General features: G+C 34.9%; 1 long non-coding RNA gene across 2 annotated transcripts; it reads right to left on the bottom strand.

The window, feature by feature from the left end:
• Positions 1-12,368: 12,368 nt before the first annotated feature.
• Positions 12,369-17,085, bottom strand: LOC143302727 (uncharacterized). 2 transcript variants are annotated; one of them, XR_013058475.1, is made up of 4 exons: positions 16,920-17,085; positions 16,686-16,789; positions 16,462-16,616; positions 12,369-12,520 (listed from the first exon to the last, which is right to left on the bottom strand). It is a non-coding gene; the product is annotated as an uncharacterized LOC143302727 (long non-coding RNA). The 2 variants fall into 2 exon arrangements; XR_013058476.1 differs by lacking the exon at positions 12,369-12,520 and adding an exon at positions 15,971-16,048.
• Positions 17,086-19,035: the final 1,950 nt, after the last annotated feature.

The raw sequence follows: 19,035 nt of genomic DNA, 5'->3' as shown, positions 1-19,035 counted from the left end.
TATTAGGTACGCGGTGCTGTGTAACGGGGACAGCGGGTGTACGGAGGTGGCATGAAAAGAGAGACAGCAGGGTTGATGGCACCCCGGCGAGCAACGAATACGCTGGAACAATAATTTATTTTAGTTTCACGGAAGGGAACGTGCCGTGGCACGCTGCCGCTGGCAGGTACGCATTAAAGAGTTCTACGGTTTTTCCATTGCACGCGTTTCCTTCCCTTTTGCCCTTAGCCTCAGCCCCTCTTTCGCTTCGTCCATCCGCCCTTGACGAACTAGTGTGGAGAAACCTCGTTTGCCCTTGCTACTGACCTTAGCTAAAACGTTCTTTTTAAGTTCATCTCATCGTATTCTTTTCTTTCTGCCATCTTTGGTTCTCTTCGTATAATTTAAAATACGTTGTAAATATTTAGACATCGTTTCGTAAGAATCTGTGCAGAGTCACGAGAAAAGAGACACCTAAATATCTTTTTGATTTACGTTTGCATAAAAAGAATTTTGTTGAAGAAAGTTATACTGCTTGAAGAGCTACTTTTAATTGTGGGACGAATTTTTTTCTCAGGCTCCTCTTCTTGCGAGATTTTAAGGTTATCGAAAATGTTATATCTTTTTATATGCTCGTCGATATATTATTTTATTTCGTAGATATAAGAACGACAGCACTGCCTCGCGGTTTTTCTCGTCTTCCATACGCAAAGCTTCTCAAAATTAAGTCTTAAAATGTCTTCTGAATTAGGGGGGGGGGGGTAAGGTTATTTCGTATAAAAATAAGGCATGTTTTTGTGAATTATTTATGACGACACAGTTAAAATCTCTTTATTAAAACCAATAGTACATTAAAGTATGATATTCGAAGAATATTATATAAAATTTTCACGGAGAAATATTAAAAAATACGGCAATGGCAGTAATTATTCGGACGTGTCTCGGAAAATTGCGGTGCCCCCGATAACTTGGTGGTGGATCATCTGAAATCAAAAAGTCAAAGTTCATTCGTTAGGTAACTGTTTTCCTCAGGTAACGCTGGGAGAGTTTTTTGAAATTTCAATTTTTCACTTTTTTGGAACACTTTGAAGGGATAAATTAGCCGACTTTGCGAAAATTTGCGGCTAATTTTCCCTGCAACAGACGGCAAAGAAACAGGAACGTGATATTGAAAATTATCCGAAGCAAGTAGATTTGTGAGATGTTGGAACGCTAGAAAAACTTCAAATACACTGATGTAATGAAATGACTTCAGTGCGACAAAGACGGCGACAATGACGGTTTTATTCAAATGGAAACAACAAGCGAAAGTGCTAATGGAGAGGTACCTTGTCGTACCTCATACATCATAGAATTTCTGTTATACAATCGTAAATAGGATAGTAGATATTTAACTGACCCCATTTAGCCTACCCTCGTTTGCTATAATACATACATTTGGTTCAGAACGTGGCCATGCCAAGTAGCTCGTGTTTCTTCTTTCGATTCTGATTCGTTGGATTTTTTGAGGAGAATAATTAGCGAACCTCTATAGTCGAAACTACTCGGTTATCCATAGTCCTGTTTTAATTGTTCTAATTGTTCAGGTTTTACAAATTTATTTTCAAATTCCTACTCCGTGTTATATTTTTTCCGCAATGACGTAACGATTTTCGCAACGATAACTAAAAGAATAATATAATGAATTTTATTTTGTTTTTTATGTATTCAAACTGAAAATAATTTGTATCAAGGTTACTTATACCAACACCAGTCAAAATAACTGGTACTTGTCAAAGTGTAAAAGGATCCTGCAATCCGTTTATCGAACCCCAATTAATCAGTTTCCTCGTTTTCTACAACTTTGCACACGTTTTTAAAATTTTTACTGCGTATCATTCGATATGACGATATCAGTTATCAGGAAAATTCTGGATCGATCGCTAGATCGTTAGGTGCTAACACTAGAAATACCACACCAGTTAAAACGGCTGGTTCTACAATGTTATAAATGTGTCGACCCTCGTTTAGGGATCATGGTCCCAGATGGATTAATAATACCAAAGATGTACTACATAACATGGAATTTCTTCTGTAAGAAAGTAATAAATCAATAAATATAAAAATATTCTATTGTTACGTATTTTTTAAAGACTAATCATTTTGACTGGTTTTGGTAGAAAAAAGCTTCCTGTTAACTATCGGTAGTTCTACTGTTAAATACTTTGGATGTCGCGTGCATCGCGGTTGGTTTTAGTAGCTTGCGAACATAAGTAGTTCTCTCGTCACAGTACAGAACTTGGTCCCCGGTTGCTTCTTCTCGCGGAACGTAACAATCATTTACCCGAGCGGCGCGACGACCGTGTTTACATCGACGATACGTACGCTTACGTAAAGCCCATTAGTCGACTGGCAAACGATTACCATCGTCGCGATGCAATCGACTCGCTCTTTGTTGGTATTATGGAATTAACGAAACGAGATTCGACGTAATGGGCGGTTTCGCAAGCGGTTAACACACGATTTAATTTCGGGCCCGATCGATCATTAGGGACACCTACGATCGGCCTAACCGACGTTGATGATACATTTTTCAAACGTTTCGCTTGATATCGGGCGAACGTGTGCATCGAATCGATGGCCACGTGGAATCGCGAATCTGGATCGTGATGGCGAACACGAGCACGTCGTGAGGCTCATTAGTTCTGGCCCCACTTTCCTGACGTAATAGGTGCGAGGACCCTTCGTTACTTCGCCAGCGGATCATAAAGTGAAAGTTAATTAAATCGAGACGTTCGAATCTTCATTTTGCACGACCGTTATCCATTGTATGCGTTTCGTTTATGGGAGCAGTCGAGGTGACTGATAAATCTTCCGCTGCGAACAAATCACTTCTATAGATTCGGATATTGTTTGCGTTAAAGCTAACTGAAATCTCATATATCAAAGTCTCAGATAAAATAATAGAAAGAAAGTAATTTATGTACTTACGTATTATAGGCTTCTTCGGCTCACGCAAATTTCGTATTTGTTACTTATTAATACGTAGAACGATATTACACAAATGACACTGTTTCGTTATCGCTAGCTTAGAACGAGAATAGTTAACATATGAGAAATAGGATGTATGTACATATGACTGAATCGGGGCAATAACTAAATTTTTGGTAAAAGTCATAATCTTTTCGCTATTATACTGTAGCATTTATAAAATAAGTAGTAGTACTGCTATAGCACTTGAACTTGCTTTACACTATCATTTTATAGGTATATACTATGTATATATACCATAGATATGTACTATATAGTACTCTATATTATAGTACTGCTATACAGTATAAGTAATATTATATAGTACATATCTATAGTACATATACATAGTATATAGCTATAAAATAATAGTATAGGTTCAACAACTTACTAACACTTACCTTCTAAATTATGTCAAAAAATCTAACAATTAGCATAAGATAATTTCCCAAATTTCATCCTCGTCCTAATTTCATTGCTCTGTCAATCTTTGTTGGTAAGTCCTCCAGTCTGAAGGTGGCAATTGGAATTTGAAATAGAAATGCCGCCAGTTACGTGACGACAAGAACGAAGGAATTTGTCGTTTCCAAAGTCCTCCTTAGCGCTTTGTTTTTTCGCGGTTAATGCACTACGTTGTTTCTTAATATTCGAAGTCGTATTCCAACATGCAAAGTACGTAATTCTGGCATTTATTTTTTGTGACGCTTAGTATATTCCTTCTATGTTCATATACCGTTTGCATTAACTTTTATGAAACATCGATTACAGATCTTCGTTACTGAGCGTTCAAGGTGATTATGCCAATTTTTTCAGATCAAGAAATTGATTTAGTTTTGAATAAATGCTAAAACAGTTTCCGGCTGACGAGATTCGGACACCTTATCCTATAGACTGTAGCGTATACTGTTTTAACTTCCCATAATATTACCGTAGCATAGCTTCTTCATTTTTATACCTAACCGTATATTCGGAGTATTATAATATATATGATAAACGTCGTTCAAACGTACTAATCTTGCAAAAACGAATGACCGTTCTCTGTTTTCTAGAGATTTCAATTCGCAACGGTTAATCGAGTCTGTCATTCTTTTTCTTTACTATCGTCATTTATTTTCTTTCTTGCCTCTCATCCTTCGATTCGAATTAAATTCACCCGCTGTTTTCTTCCATCCATTCTGTATTGTAATTTTTGTTCAGTTAATTCGCTTCATGCCACGAATATGAAGGTCTCGCGGGACTAGACAAATTATAAAATCACAATGGATCTAAATTTCACTGGATTCTACCTACGTAAGAAATGTTATGTTGCCATATGTTCGTAGGTAAAAAACGCATGGTTCCAAAGTGACTTAGCAAAGTGAGTTAATGGTCACGAACTGACAGAACGAATACAAGGTCAATCGCTAATAACATATAATAATAGAAAGCAATTACGTATCTTGACGAATTCCTATTATTCAATCAATATATACTTTGCACTATTTATTATACTTATAATATTATATTTGTGGGATGGTGTGACGTTAGGGAAAGACGTGGCTGATTGTTTATAAATGTTGTTGTCAAGATATGTTAATGTTGTCAAGGAGTGTTGTGAGCGTTACCAAGGTTTGTTAAGGGAAAAATGAGCGTGGTAATGCTGTCGGAGTTGAATTAATCGTGGTCGAGAGAAGTTCATCGTGTTGCTGTGACGTAGAAATAGTGATAAGCGAATTCGTGAAACGCGATATTATATTCGATTTTGTGAGAGTGTAACAATATTGTGTTTATCATACTGTCTTTTCTGTTAATTTATAATAAACATTCCTACATATTTATGTTATACTTTATTATGCTTGATTTTTATCAACATTAAGTCGAGAGAATATTTCTGCAAAAGCAAAAATAATATCAATCGCTAAATGAAGAAAAACGAGTGAATAATTTACATTGGCAGTAACTTGGATAAAATAATTTTTTAATCGTGGTGTTCCTTATTTTTATTTATTTTTTCTTTTGTGTTTAGAATAAATTACATCACATTTACACTTACAAGGATTATAATATTATAATATCATATTTATGTTATACTTTATTATGCTTGATTTTTATCAACATTAAGTCGAGAGAATATTTTTGCAAAAGCAAAAATAATATCAATCGCTAAATGAAGAAAAACTAGTGAATAATTTACATTGGCAGTAACTTGGATAAAATAATTTTTTAATCGTGGTGTTCCTTATTTTTTATTTATTCTTTCTTTTGTGTTAAGAATAAATTACATCACATTTACACTTATAAGAATTAAGACCGAGCTAATTTATACACCGATGTTGATTTACTTTTATTCTTCCTCCAGCATATTCTAACAGCAGCCACACTTGTGGGAAAATTTTTCAATGACGAAAGTCCGCGACTGAACTGTAAAGCTGCAAATATCCTCTAACATAGTACAAAAGTTGGCAGACGAATTGGTTTAGGTAAAACCGCGGATAAAACTGATGGTTAATGGATGAATACCGCCAACTTCTCCATGGAATTTCGTTTTCATGAAAGTTTTGCGATACGTCGTAGAGCGTACGGAAGTACGTTTCGATGAAAAATAACAAATCCATCGACTCATATCTTAAAATTACTCAAAGTCAAAAATTAGAAATCGGACGATTCGCGTCCTTCGACAAGATCATGCGAATCATCCATAGAAATATTTCAGTAATGCTTTGTAAATTTGAATTTCTCCGTGTGTAACAAATTGACAATGATATTAATTTGCTAATAATTAAACAGTTATAGGTTCGCACATCTATGTATTAATTATTTATGCAACACACGCTGACGACGATATTTATAAAGAACCTTGAATATTTATCTCACAAAATTTGCAACGTTACTTTTACAATTTATAACGTTAATATTTCATGTATCTTATCGTTGAATGGTTTCGTTAAAATTACATACATTAATTATCATAAAAACAAAGCGAGTAACAAATAATCGCAAGTGATAATTAATTATAAATTATAATTATAATATGATAATTAAAATATAATTAATAAATATAATTATAAATTATATTATCACTTGATATGTTACAGAATTTAAAAGTTATACATTTTATTAATTCACAGAATAATATATGCCGCGATACGTTTCTATTGTGAGCGTAGAAATAAAAATTCTACGCCCTACCCTCCACCTTTCTCTTTCTGTCTGATTCTTCCTTGCCACGAGTTGAGTCATTCCGTGATGGTATCAAAACGTCTGCGTGACAGGATTCGACAATTCCTGTCTCTGTTCAGCTGTCCGTTAGTCTTAAGAAAACGCCAATAACTCGAATCACGGGCATCGGATGAAGGGAGATCGATGAACGAATAAGAAAGAACGGCGTACTCTTAAATAAAACGTGCCGCTTTCAGGGCAGAGCAAATCGATTCGAAATGAGTCATGGTCATCTAAATCCATATCACGTATGTATATACATATATCTGAGGAAATATGAAACTGTACGATCAGTATAAAACTCTCTTTTTAAATTTCTTGTAGCTTGTATCCTTTCATTCTCTTGTCCAAATATACCGAGATTTATTAATTTATGTTCTCATACAGGTTATTTTATAAATTTCCATACGGATTTAAAGACAGATTGAAATTTGCATCGCGATTTTTCTTAAGCAAATTGTGAAATAAGTTACTCGAGGTTTGTACGATGAGCGCAGTTACAGCAGAATACGGTGAACTCGAGCGCATCTCCATTTCGTGTGCAATATTTTCGCGATGCAATAAAATATAACGTAAAAGAGTATTAAACGATTCGTAAAGCGAATCTCTCTCTCCTGATCGGCCATTACACGAAAATGGAAAAAAAAATACTATAATTTGGAGATTCGGGTTAAGGCAGAATGTAATGGAAAAGACGGCCTTGTTGGTTAATGTTCGATTGCTCGTTAAGTTTCAAGACTGCCGGTAATTAAGACTCCAAGAAGAGGCAGACTTGAAAAAGCTTTTATTCGATATCTTTACGCAGGCACGTAAAATCTTATATGAACTTTCATTTTTCTTAAATAAATAATGACTGGTGAAAATTTCTCTTCTCGCATGGAACTTGGTCAAAATATAATAAACGATATTTTCGTTATTTCGAATTTCCAGAAATTACACAAATTTCGCAATCATATGTAACGATGTACATCATATCTCTACGTATTTGTATTTCATATTATCAAACGATGTTGTAGTTCTATTATACGTACAATGTAATACGTGTAATAAAATATAATAAAATACTACTACTACTATTATTATTATTATTATTATTATTATTATTATTATTATTACTAAAGACCTCGGTTAGTTAAAGACTGTAGTATTTTAATATCATTGTATTAGGTTATCCGAAAAGTGCTTTTCTTTTACAGACACATCTTTTACAACGACGCATTTTTATACAAACATGAAACCTAGTCTGCCGAACGTTGTGATCTTTATTTCGATAGAACAAAATGGATCATACGTAATTCGATAAAACAATATAAAACGGAAAATGTTGTTTCCATTTTTTCCTTATAAAACGAAAGAAATTTTTTGGATGACCTAATAGTATTTATACTTAAGTGATGAGATCTAACAAGGTGAATAACGTATAGTGTTCCGAAAGGATAATATACAGCTTTATAGTAGTGTTTAATGTTTGTAGCTTTCTAAAATATTTTCTCTGAACAGCGCACATGAATCACGAAGAGTATCGGCTATTTATAGGTAACAACCATTATCTAACCGTAACAAGATAATCTAAAAAAGCGTAGGCATCTAATGTGAGAGGCACTGGTGTTGTATATGATTCAACCTCGGGATATCTATTTCGTCACATTAATGATAATATAATTGTACACTGTCACTAGGACTTAATAATCATATACTACGAAAGCAATTAAGAGATGATATATCTAAACATATTAGGAAAACAAATTAAGTAGCAAAGAAATATCGTATGGGATGATATATTAATTAAAGATTTCCATTAAACTGAAGAAGGAAAAAATATATTTTGTTAAGTCCAATTGAATTTTATTAAATTTCATTTGATCGAATCTCATCAATGAAAGAAATCAGTAATTATTTTCGAAGTAACAGTACGTAACAGCAATTAATGAAATGCAGTATACGACATGATTATTTATGCTTGTATTTTATTCTGAATGATGATGCGCATTCACGTGTACGTCGTTCACGCAATCAGGCTCACCTGCTCTATTTTTCAAAGAATACGTTAACACAAATTAAAAAATAGTTTCTGCTTTCTAATTACAGTGTTTGATTGTCTAACTTTATTCCAGATTAAAATTTATTTTAGCAAGGTCAAGATCTGGGAATTACGTGGAATAAACAGAGGTACATCGAGCTAATAAAATTGTAGATTACAAGATAGTATGCTACAGTAATCCCATATCGTAATAGCATATACATAATCATATATAGCGAACATCCTATCTATAGTACAGTCAGCTTTGAAAATACCGTTTCACTTGCCATCGCTATACCAAACAGCAGCTCTATTTTTACACTAATGAGAAGCAAATAACGTGTTCTTCGTTGACATAAAATTTAAGGAAATAAAAGTTTCTCCCGGTATACATCGCTAAATATAGTTTCCCTCGCGATTTCGTGCTGGAAGTACCAGCGAAGTCACGTAATTTTTTATTCGACGAGAACGTAGCACAGGACGAACGAAGATCAAGGATACGAGAAATACTGAAATCGCACAAGGTCAAAATAACGATGCAATTCTATCGCACGACTTCTTCGATGACGCGTGTGACTTCATCCATCTAGACTTCGCTTCGTATTTTATTGCAGAGTAAGAAAATTGCATGACTAAACGCGATCCGTGTGAAATCTCTTGCGTAGAAGCACAGAGAACGAGAAGCGTTCACGAACTCTGAATAAACTGTTAGCTCGGAACGGACGTCGTGATTTGCAGAATTTCTCTCGACAAAATAATCGAAGATCAAGAAAGATCGAAAGAAGATCTAAAAGTAGGACGCTTACGTGGATAAATAAATAAATGCAATAAAACATGATTTTTTAAGTATTACTGAATTATAATATGTCACACGCGTAATTCGGAATACGCTGCCGCGTCAGGACACCTGATCCTTCTTCGTCTTTTGAACACGTTATAAAAGTACTAATAATCTTAGTTACACAGATTAATGTCGCTTAAATCAAACTGACATAACAGCTACGTTAACATTATTCGTCTCTCCGAATGAAACGTCGTTTATTACTTACCTACGTATTTTCAAAAGATTTATATCTTCGAAACCATCGGATTATTCCCATTTCTATTTCTTTACTATCTATTTTACATCAAAGTACCTTTACTTAGCCAGCAAGCGACATAAAAGCCGGGAAATAGGTAAAAGCGGATGATAATCTTCCTGCATACTCTTCCATTGAAATATCAATCAGATGTTATGCAATCGAACGAACGATAACAAATAATTAATGCTGCGAGAGAAACAAAATAAGGCGCAACGATTTCAACGGAAACGTATACATATAGAGGACACGGAAACAGGATAATAACGGGCACGGGGAGAGTTTTCACGAGTCGGCTGGCTCGAGCGACTGCGTGTGCAGACGGTTACGTGACTGCGTGTTACGAATGAAGTCTCCTGCGTAATTCCAGAGGCCATGGTACTTTCGACGAGAGCTCGCGGAGAAGAGAGGATCGCAGAGCGAAGAGGGAACAGCGGAGGGATCGATATGCTTTGGCAGAGTCCATCCACCCCCACGTACTTTCTACCCCTATATCGCCACTACCACTGCCACTACCATCGCCACCTCCACGCCGCCGCCACGATACCGAAACCGCTTTTTGGAGGTGCTCCGTTCGCGTTGCAACCCCCAAACGACTCACCTCCGCGCCTCCGAACTCTACCGCCAGCGGGGGTGGTTTATTGATCGCCGTTGGCCACGCCTTCCACCCCTTTACACCACGCCTACGCGTCTCTCCTTTCATCGGAAACGCGAACACGCTGGTGCAGCCGGGTGCACGGCATCCACCACTTCCCCTGCATCGACCTCCACGATTATGAAATTCAGCCGCCAGCAATTTGTACGACCTGCGCCGGTAACTGATCGAATCCCATGCTCCGGCAGAAGCGCCTGCTCTCCACGCACACACCATCTCCCGCACAGTGTTTAGAAACAGCGAACTCCGGCTCCGAGGAAATCGTAATTTTCCTTCTTTTCTATTGCGCGATTTTCCTTTTCCCGCAACTTTTCGAAACGAACGAAAGCGAAAGAGGATAAGAATAAAGTTAGCTTCCGAACGAGCATTATTTTTTTAGTGCAATGTCCACGTGGAATTCAGTAACCTCCGTTTGTCTTAAGATATTCAACGATCTCTTTAACGCCTCTTTCGTAGCAGGTGATATTCGAAATGAATTGTCTTGCGTATTAAACAATTGTTTTGTGTAAATTTTATAGACGAAGATACGTACGTCTAGGTTTCGCAGTGAATAGATTGCAAAAATTCGATGACGTTTTCGAGTAGCTACATGCACTTAAGTACAGTTCACTTTTCACTGAGTGTAGTTGATTTTTTTTAGTACAACTACACGAACTGATAGAAATTGGATAAAACTTCTATCTCACGCAGGGTTTTTTTTAACAAATCCTAGTTTCATTCTCATAGTATCAAATTTTTGTAGTCACATGAAACTATATATTGTTAAAATTATTCGAAAGTTGATATAATTGAATCATAATTAATTATGTATATGATATCTACGATAAATAGTTTTTATAGTTACTATATATCGTTTGAGACCGGTTTTAATTAATACAAGCTAAAGCGATATTGCAAATGTGATGCACGATTCGAGGTCGCAAATTGCAGGTGCAGGATTGCATCGATTGGAAATTTACGGAAACATCGATATGTCGAGGAATAGTAATAACAATAATTAAGATCACACGTCGAGATTTCGAACGTCCCGAGTATTATGTCATCCTATAAATATGCAATGCGATCGTTTTTCGTACATTGCGTAAAAATAAAAAATTTTCTGTTGGCGATTGGTCAATGACACAGTCTCTCCAATTTTTTTATAGTTTTTTTATTACTTTTCTACATTAAGTTTTTTAGATCAAATCTCCGATATTAATCATTTGCACTGTTGTACAGCTCTCGAAAAAACCACATTACTTGCAGGATATCTGCTACCTGCCTGGCAATGCATTCGATTGGGAATATACTGTGTCGAGTGGAATGATTAACAGCATGTAAAACAGAGTATGATCGATGCGAAAAGTCGATGTCTCGATACTAACATCGTTATTTTCCTACCGATATTCTGAAATTTGGCGGTAGCCAATTTCGCTTGAAAAATATCCAGCTTACCAATCCTGCGTGTTTTACCTACGAGTGCTTGGTCAACGATCGATGTATTTATAAACTACGAGATATTTCTCGAACAACAGAAATAAGGTTATTGAGAATGCTGTTTCAGTGACGGAACAAATCAATACACGAGGTAACATAGAAGCAGATTGCGCCCGATTAAACATCAGAGATAAAACAAGTATTTCAATTCGCGAGTATTTTCAGAATAACAAGAGATATTTGAAAGTACGAAGCTACGAAATTGATGTTACATGTTTAAAAGAAACATAATTTTTCAGTACTTTCTCATCCTACTTCACTGACACCATTGTCGAGTACTTCGTGACAATTTCACAAATTGTAAAAGTAGAATACGGAATACCGTATAACATAAAAATAACAAGTATAATATAAATATAAAAAGCATAGATTAATAGATAAATATCTTTAAAAAATTCCATAATTGTCTTTCCAAATACCACTGTACCGTTCCACTTTACACAACCATTTCTCGTGTATAGAACGAGATACCCGACGTTTTTCTCACGAAACATTCGTGATGATTTTTATCTTAATAACGAGATCGTGCAATACGTTTCCTTCTGTGTGCGTAAAAATAACCCGAAGGTGAAGGTAACGCGTCCCCCCGAAGTGGCAGATATTCACCAACGTCGACATCGTTAGCGAGCACGTTGCCGAAATAACATTTATACGTCCGAGGATTATGGCGATGTTCCGCTAACACAGCAATAGAACGTCAGATTATAGATCAACTGTCATTACTTATCTAAAAGAAGAAGAGCCAAAGTTTCGCGTCATCACCAACTATTACACGGATCTTCGTTAATGCAAAATCCGTAATAAAAAATTTCGTGAAATATTCAAAACGGAAGACGGCATCGAGTTATTGCGCAAAGTGTTTCTGCGAAGATAAATATTAAATGGGATGGAATAGAAAATTATTTGTAAATTAGATAATAAGTAGTTTATTTCCGATAGGAGCTCCGCATTTGTTCGAAACGAACCAAATGGCCGGCAGAAATATTTTAGTTCTTACAATAGAAAATATTTAGTTATACATGTATCGTGTGCGTTATATAAAATATTTCGAAACATCATCGCCACTGTAATGGAACGCAACTACCAATGTTATACTGGCAAAATCTGAAACAAATTAGATGATGCATATAGAAGTTACAAGATATTTACTGCAGACATATATTTATTAAAAAATTAATATATAGCGTAATTGCTCCACTGAATAATCAGGTTTATTAATATGATGGCTAAATGACTATTTAAATGCAATTGTGATCTGTACAACATGTGCACTTATATTAAATATCTTGCAGCCTCTATGTATATTTTCACACTGATTTCGAGTTTTATCAACATAATCATGATAGTCGATTTCGTTCTCATTATATTGCTAAAGAAACTTCAAAACGTCTCGTGTAATACACGTAACATATTCGAACCTAAATACAAATTCAAATACAAGTGTTTGAATACTTTCATCAGGCTTATTAATATGATGGGTAATTTACTATTTAAATATCATTCATGATGTCTGTAACATGTGTGCTTACATTAAATATCTTGTACCTTGTATGTATATCTTCATTTTTTCATTCCAAATTTTATCAATATAATCGTGATAATCGAGTCTCGTTACACTGTCTTAAGAAATTTCCAAATGTCTCGTGTAATACACGTAACATATTCGAACCTAAATACTTCTACAAGTGTTTGAATACTTTCGTCAGGCTTATTAATATGATGGGTAATTTACTATTTAAATATCATTCATGATGTCTGTAACATGTGTGCTTACATTAAATATCCTGTACCTTGTATGTATATCTTCATTTTTTCATTCCAAATTTTATCAATATAATCGTGATAATCGAGTCTCGTTACACTGTCTTAAGAAATTTCCAAATGTCTCGTGTAATACACGTAACATATTCGTACCTAAAAGACTTATACAAGTGTTTGAATATCATCCAGGAGGGGAGTTACTGTTTGAACGGCTTAATTTATCCTTTGACCTTTAGCATAATACAACAATCTTATCTAAATATCCCAAGTTTAAGATTTATTATCTTGTTTCGCAACTACAAGCCTTAAATTTCCAGACGACTAGGAAAATACGTTTTGCTACAGTTTTCGGATTATTTTGCTGCTCCAGTTATCGGACTTACATACATACACACATACACACATACATACCTATGTATCTCAAATCCATCTCCATCATTACCAAACTGGGCTGAATCAGCGGTGCAATAAACTTTGATAATAACGAATGGAACGTCATTAAAATTGAATGAAAGGTTAAACCGATTCCACGAAGTAATTGGGTCATACATTTATTCGACTCGTTAAGAAATAGAAACTTCTGTGTAATTATTAATAGTCTCGAACAAGGATCGTACGAAACTATAGTCTATATTTGTTGAACGTTAATCATCATAGGCTGTGCCGTACGATAGGTGAATATTTCTTAAATCCAATAAAGTACCTCTTTTACTATCGTACAGTCGAATCTCTGTAACTCGAAAACTCTATAACTTTACAAGATTACAATTTTGTTTGGTCCCTTCAGCTTTCCTGCGAACACCTCTAAAAGTCAAAATAAAACTCGCTTTAACTCGAATTATTTTCCATGCGTCCAGATGTGTTATTTTACCCCTGTATCTCGAATTTGGAATAGCCAGACATCTTCAAGTCGAAATATGCCTATAGCTATGCCACGTGTCACAAAATGTGAGAAACTAATTGTTCGATATCGTCTCTTGTCTTTTAACTTAACTAACAGTTAGTATTTTCTCTAATATCGCAAAACGACGCAAGCCATGTCGTCCGAAAAGTTTCTTGCGTTTTATAAGGAAATAATGAATGCACAACATTTTCCGTTTTATATTATTTTATCGAATTACGTATGATCCATTTTGTGCTATCGAAATAAAGGTCACAACATTCGACAGATTAGGTTTCATGTTTGTATGAAGATGCATCGTTGTAAAAGACGTGTCTGTAAAAGAAAGACACTTTTCGGACAACCTGACACTTCTTCGCCCTTCGATCACGTGCATATCAACGCAAGCTAATCGTTCTTCATCAGTCGAACACGTAAATGCCATTATCTTCCACGTTTGTAGCTTCCGCATTTGTGTACGTTGAATAAAATGAGTTCCAAGAGGAAGCTTAAAATAATAATTTTTAAAAAGGTGTAAACGTAATTCTACCTTCGTACAAAGCTTCTGTACGTCGAATCTTCGATTGAAAAGCCTCCTTTATTCGGGAATTCAATTTCAACAAGTCGAAAGCTCCGTAACTCGAAGATTTCAATTGAAACGCGTTATGTTATATTTGCATTTGCCAAAATTAAAATCGACTTAACTAAGATTGATTCTTTTTTGATAAATTTTTATCTAATAAATAAAAAACACTTGCGATTATTACTCTCAAATTCGAGAAACTAAATTTTCTTATCTGGAGTTTCATTTGTAGCAAAGTTTCAAATATATCTGAAACTTTCACAGATTATTAGCACAAGTTCTGTGAAAGACACTAGGGAATCGAGACTTATAATTGGAGTGTTTGTCAGAGATACCTCTATCCACAGCTTTGGATATCTGACGGTGTTTGCATTCAACATGAAAATCGGAAATAAATCAAAGTTTGTCGATATCTGGGTCGGTCGATGGGACGTCTGTACGAGGTGTGCTTTTCTTAGAGTGGATGTTATTTGCAATGGATTCTTTAAAGCGAGAACGATGGGAAAACTGTGTAACGGCAAGCCTTTGTAAATTTATTCGTTTTCGCCAAATATTGAAACAAACGAATAAAAGTCACAGTAACCGATACGCTGTACTTGAGTTACGTAAAAATGTAACACTCCGAGCTTTCGGATTTCGTGGATGTAATAAATAAGGAGTGAGACTGATATTATAGTATGTATTTTTATCTATAATTCGTATCTACCTGTAAAGGTCGATTAAATCATTTAATGGCTTAAAACATTTCGTACTTACTGATATTTGCTGTACCAAAAAAAAAATTTTGGTGTAACATTTTTTCACCTGAGACTTCGTTTTCGAGAAAATCGACTTTAAAGATTTGATAAAATTTACTTAAACGTTTGAAATTTGCTTAATTCCAGTCTCAATAAGACTAAATAATTCACAGGTGTATAAAACATGTTTAAACATATGAAAATAAGTCGAAAAGGTAGAATAAATTTTTTCACATTATGCTCTATTTTTGAGCCAAACAATCTTGAAAATGCGTGTGTACATATCAAATCAGTAATTATACATGTTTAAACTTTATTTTCTTCAAACTGAGGCCATAAACGGAGAAATTCTAGTTTACATTTTTGGCTTATTTTCACATAATACAATAAAATATAATAATATATAAAATAATACAATATATAAAAATATAATAACCTCCTGTTGACTGTTTATTCATACCTAATCGATACTTAACCAAGTATTAATTATATCACTTAACCAAGTAGTAATTAATAAAAAATTATATAATATTCAAACTCGATTTTTTCAGAAACCAAACGTAATATGGCAAAATTTTATTGCATATTTTCCACTTATTTTTTTACGTAGGAAAAAGTCCCTGTTCAATTGTAGTACACTCGTCCTGTATGCGTTAAAACGAACGTCGATCCTATATAATATTCAGTTTTGTTTATATATAGGGTGGTTGGTAACTGGTGGTACAAGCGGAAAGGGGGCGATTCTACGCGAAAAAAGAAGTCGAAAATATAGAATAAAAATTTTTCGTTTGAGGCTTTGTTTTCGAGAAAATCGACTTTGAATTTTCGCTCGGTCGCGTGCACTTTATCATGTCTCGTTATAACGGATCTCACTGTAGATCGTTGTCTCGATGGAAAAATTAAAAAAAAATGTTTATTCCTTTCCGCTTGTACCACCAGTTACCAACCACCCTGTATATACATGTAATATAATGTAATAATACAAATAATGTAATATGAAAATACAAGCAAATAAATATGTACAACATATGCAAATTATTATAATTCTGTGATATGTATCATAGAATTCTGTATATATACGTACGCTATGGAATTCCAGTCATCAATGTCAAAACACGTGATCCACGCAGATAGGAAATCATATGCCAATTGCCGTATTGAATCATAGGTATGTATTTGTGGCCAATTATGGCATACTTTCTCCCTTGATTTTTGACCGCCAATGGGAGAACATCCCAGCTGGAGAAAGTAAAACGTATTCGTAAATTTCTGATTTATTGTTAGAATTGGCAAACAGATATTACTTACACAAACAATGCTTCCGGGCAGAAAGAGAGAAAGAGAGAGAGAGAAGTCTGGCTGTGTGATGTCGACTTTCCACAGAAGGACCGTCTAACACGATGTTGCAACACCTAGAAGAGATTTTTTTCATTCATCGAATTTTACACGAAGTGAACTCTCTTCTACGCAAAGACTACCTCCTCTCTGCACAACATAATAAAGCGATCTTTCGAATATTTTGAAATCATTTGTCGCACTCACACGGATTCGAAGTATACAGATTTAATTCGTCTGCAGATCAATGTGCATGGTAACCGGGTTAACCGTTTCCATACGTCGATCAGAAACCAACAAACACATACTTCAGAACTACAGATTTACACGTTTCGCAATTAAGAACAGTCTCGTATAACCATGTTACTCTACCCCGCTGAACGTTGAAACATGCAATCTCTGCGTTACTAAAACTTATTCCTCATTCCTTTTACAACCTATAAATTTCCAGCAGTGCATCGTAAAATTGAATTAGACGGACATACGTTACTTAGAATATTGTAATCTCCATGAGAAACTGACGATTCATCGATATTATCTTCGATGTAAGACAGTGGCTCGCGAGCATATTTGAACACTTATTGGTAGTCTGAAAACTTTTATGCGTGTATGCATTGCACGTGTTAAATAAAATAGCGTAATTTGCAAAATTTGAAATCGATTTATTAGATTGTCCGAAAAATGTCTTTCTTTCGCAAACGTGTTTTTTACAACAATGCACCTTCATACAAACGTGAAACCAAGTCTGTGAAATATCGCGCTGTTTGTCTCAACAGAACAAGATGGATCGTACGTAATTCGACGAAATAATATAAAACAAATAACGTTGCGCGTCTATTATTTCCTCATAAAACGAAAGAAACTTTTCGAACAACCTAATAGATATGTATACAATAAGTGTTAAAATGGTCCCACTGAATATTAAGGCTTGTTAATACAATGGATAATTCACCGATGTTTAACCCTCGCGTTTAGTCCCTCGTATCAATTTCATATACTTTTTCAGTAAAAAATTCTTTTGTTCATTGTCATTTATGAAACGATGTAAAGCATTTTGCCTTTGAAATATAACAGCTGTGAAGGAACGTTAGGATTAGTGCGAATGCGTGTGAACGACAAAGAGAAAAATGAATTACTTGTCTTTTCGTTTCATCGATGCGTTACCACTGTGTCAATTTGACAGCCGAGGGACACATCATCTTGCGAAAATGACGGTTAAGTAATCTTATAGTCTCTGCTATATATACGTATACTTGCAATAAATATCTTCTGTGTATACATATTCCCAGAAATTGCTTCAAACCGTATTAATATAATGACGATAGTGGCTAGAGTCCATTTCGCTGCTAATGAAATTGCAAGATGTTGTGAAATGCACAGAATATATTCATACAATTTTTTAAATATAATTTTTAAAGATTTCTATAAGTATTCAAATACTTCTATCAGCTACATATTGTGTAAGGTACAGTTAATGAAAATCTAAATTACTTCCTGCATTTATTAAGACATTCTCTAATAGTTTATAACGTATAATGTATAGAATGTGAAAAACCTGTTGTAATAAAAAGTATCAAAATTCACAGTCAATAATTCCGTTAATAAATTATCACATATATCAATATATGTATGTTGTGCAATAAATTGAGCGAAAAGAAATGTTGCCTCTTTCTATAGAAAGGAATTGCCTCTACCGTTCTTAAGCTTACCCACTTGCAAATCCTCCGATTTCAACACGCGTGTTTCTTAATTACGCGATACAGGCCAACGACTTGCATTACGGGATTAGCTTTTTTAATAAAGATCAGCAATGCACGTCACGCTCATTGTCACGTCACTGTTCGTTGTACGGTGCACGATCGTGAAAAATCATACGTGCTTCGCGTGCAATTATGTACATCGTCGCTCTTTTTACTGGCGAAACAATTTACCACGAGCGTGTACACGCGGTAAATTGGCACGTCAAACATGACGAAGTTGCAACACATCATTGGCTATTATTGCTATTATAATTTTTATCATATCAAGTCAGTAACTTATCGGGCTACGTTAAGATGAAGGGATAAAGTCGCCTTCGATACAGACGAGATTTTAACAATTCCAGGATTTAACGACTTCTCTAACGCTCCTTTCGCAATTACTTTTCATTTTATTTCCAGACGATGTATCCATTGAAAAATTGCTCGCGTATCTGAAAAAAATACAAAAACTTGTGAGTACAAGATCGCAAGAATAGGAACGATGTTGCAAGGTTTCACGTTATAATGCTTCGACTTTTTGTACAGTCATTTTCAACACACATGCTATTGCGTTGTAGTGCAGC

This window comes from Bombus vancouverensis, chromosome 5 (assembly GCF_051014615.1).
Source record: "Bombus vancouverensis nearcticus chromosome 5, iyBomVanc1_principal, whole genome shotgun sequence".
In the NCBI taxonomy this organism is placed as follows: Eukaryota; Metazoa; Arthropoda; class Insecta; order Hymenoptera; family Apidae; genus Bombus; species Bombus vancouverensis.
This window is presented reverse-complemented; position numbering and strand designations above follow the sequence as displayed.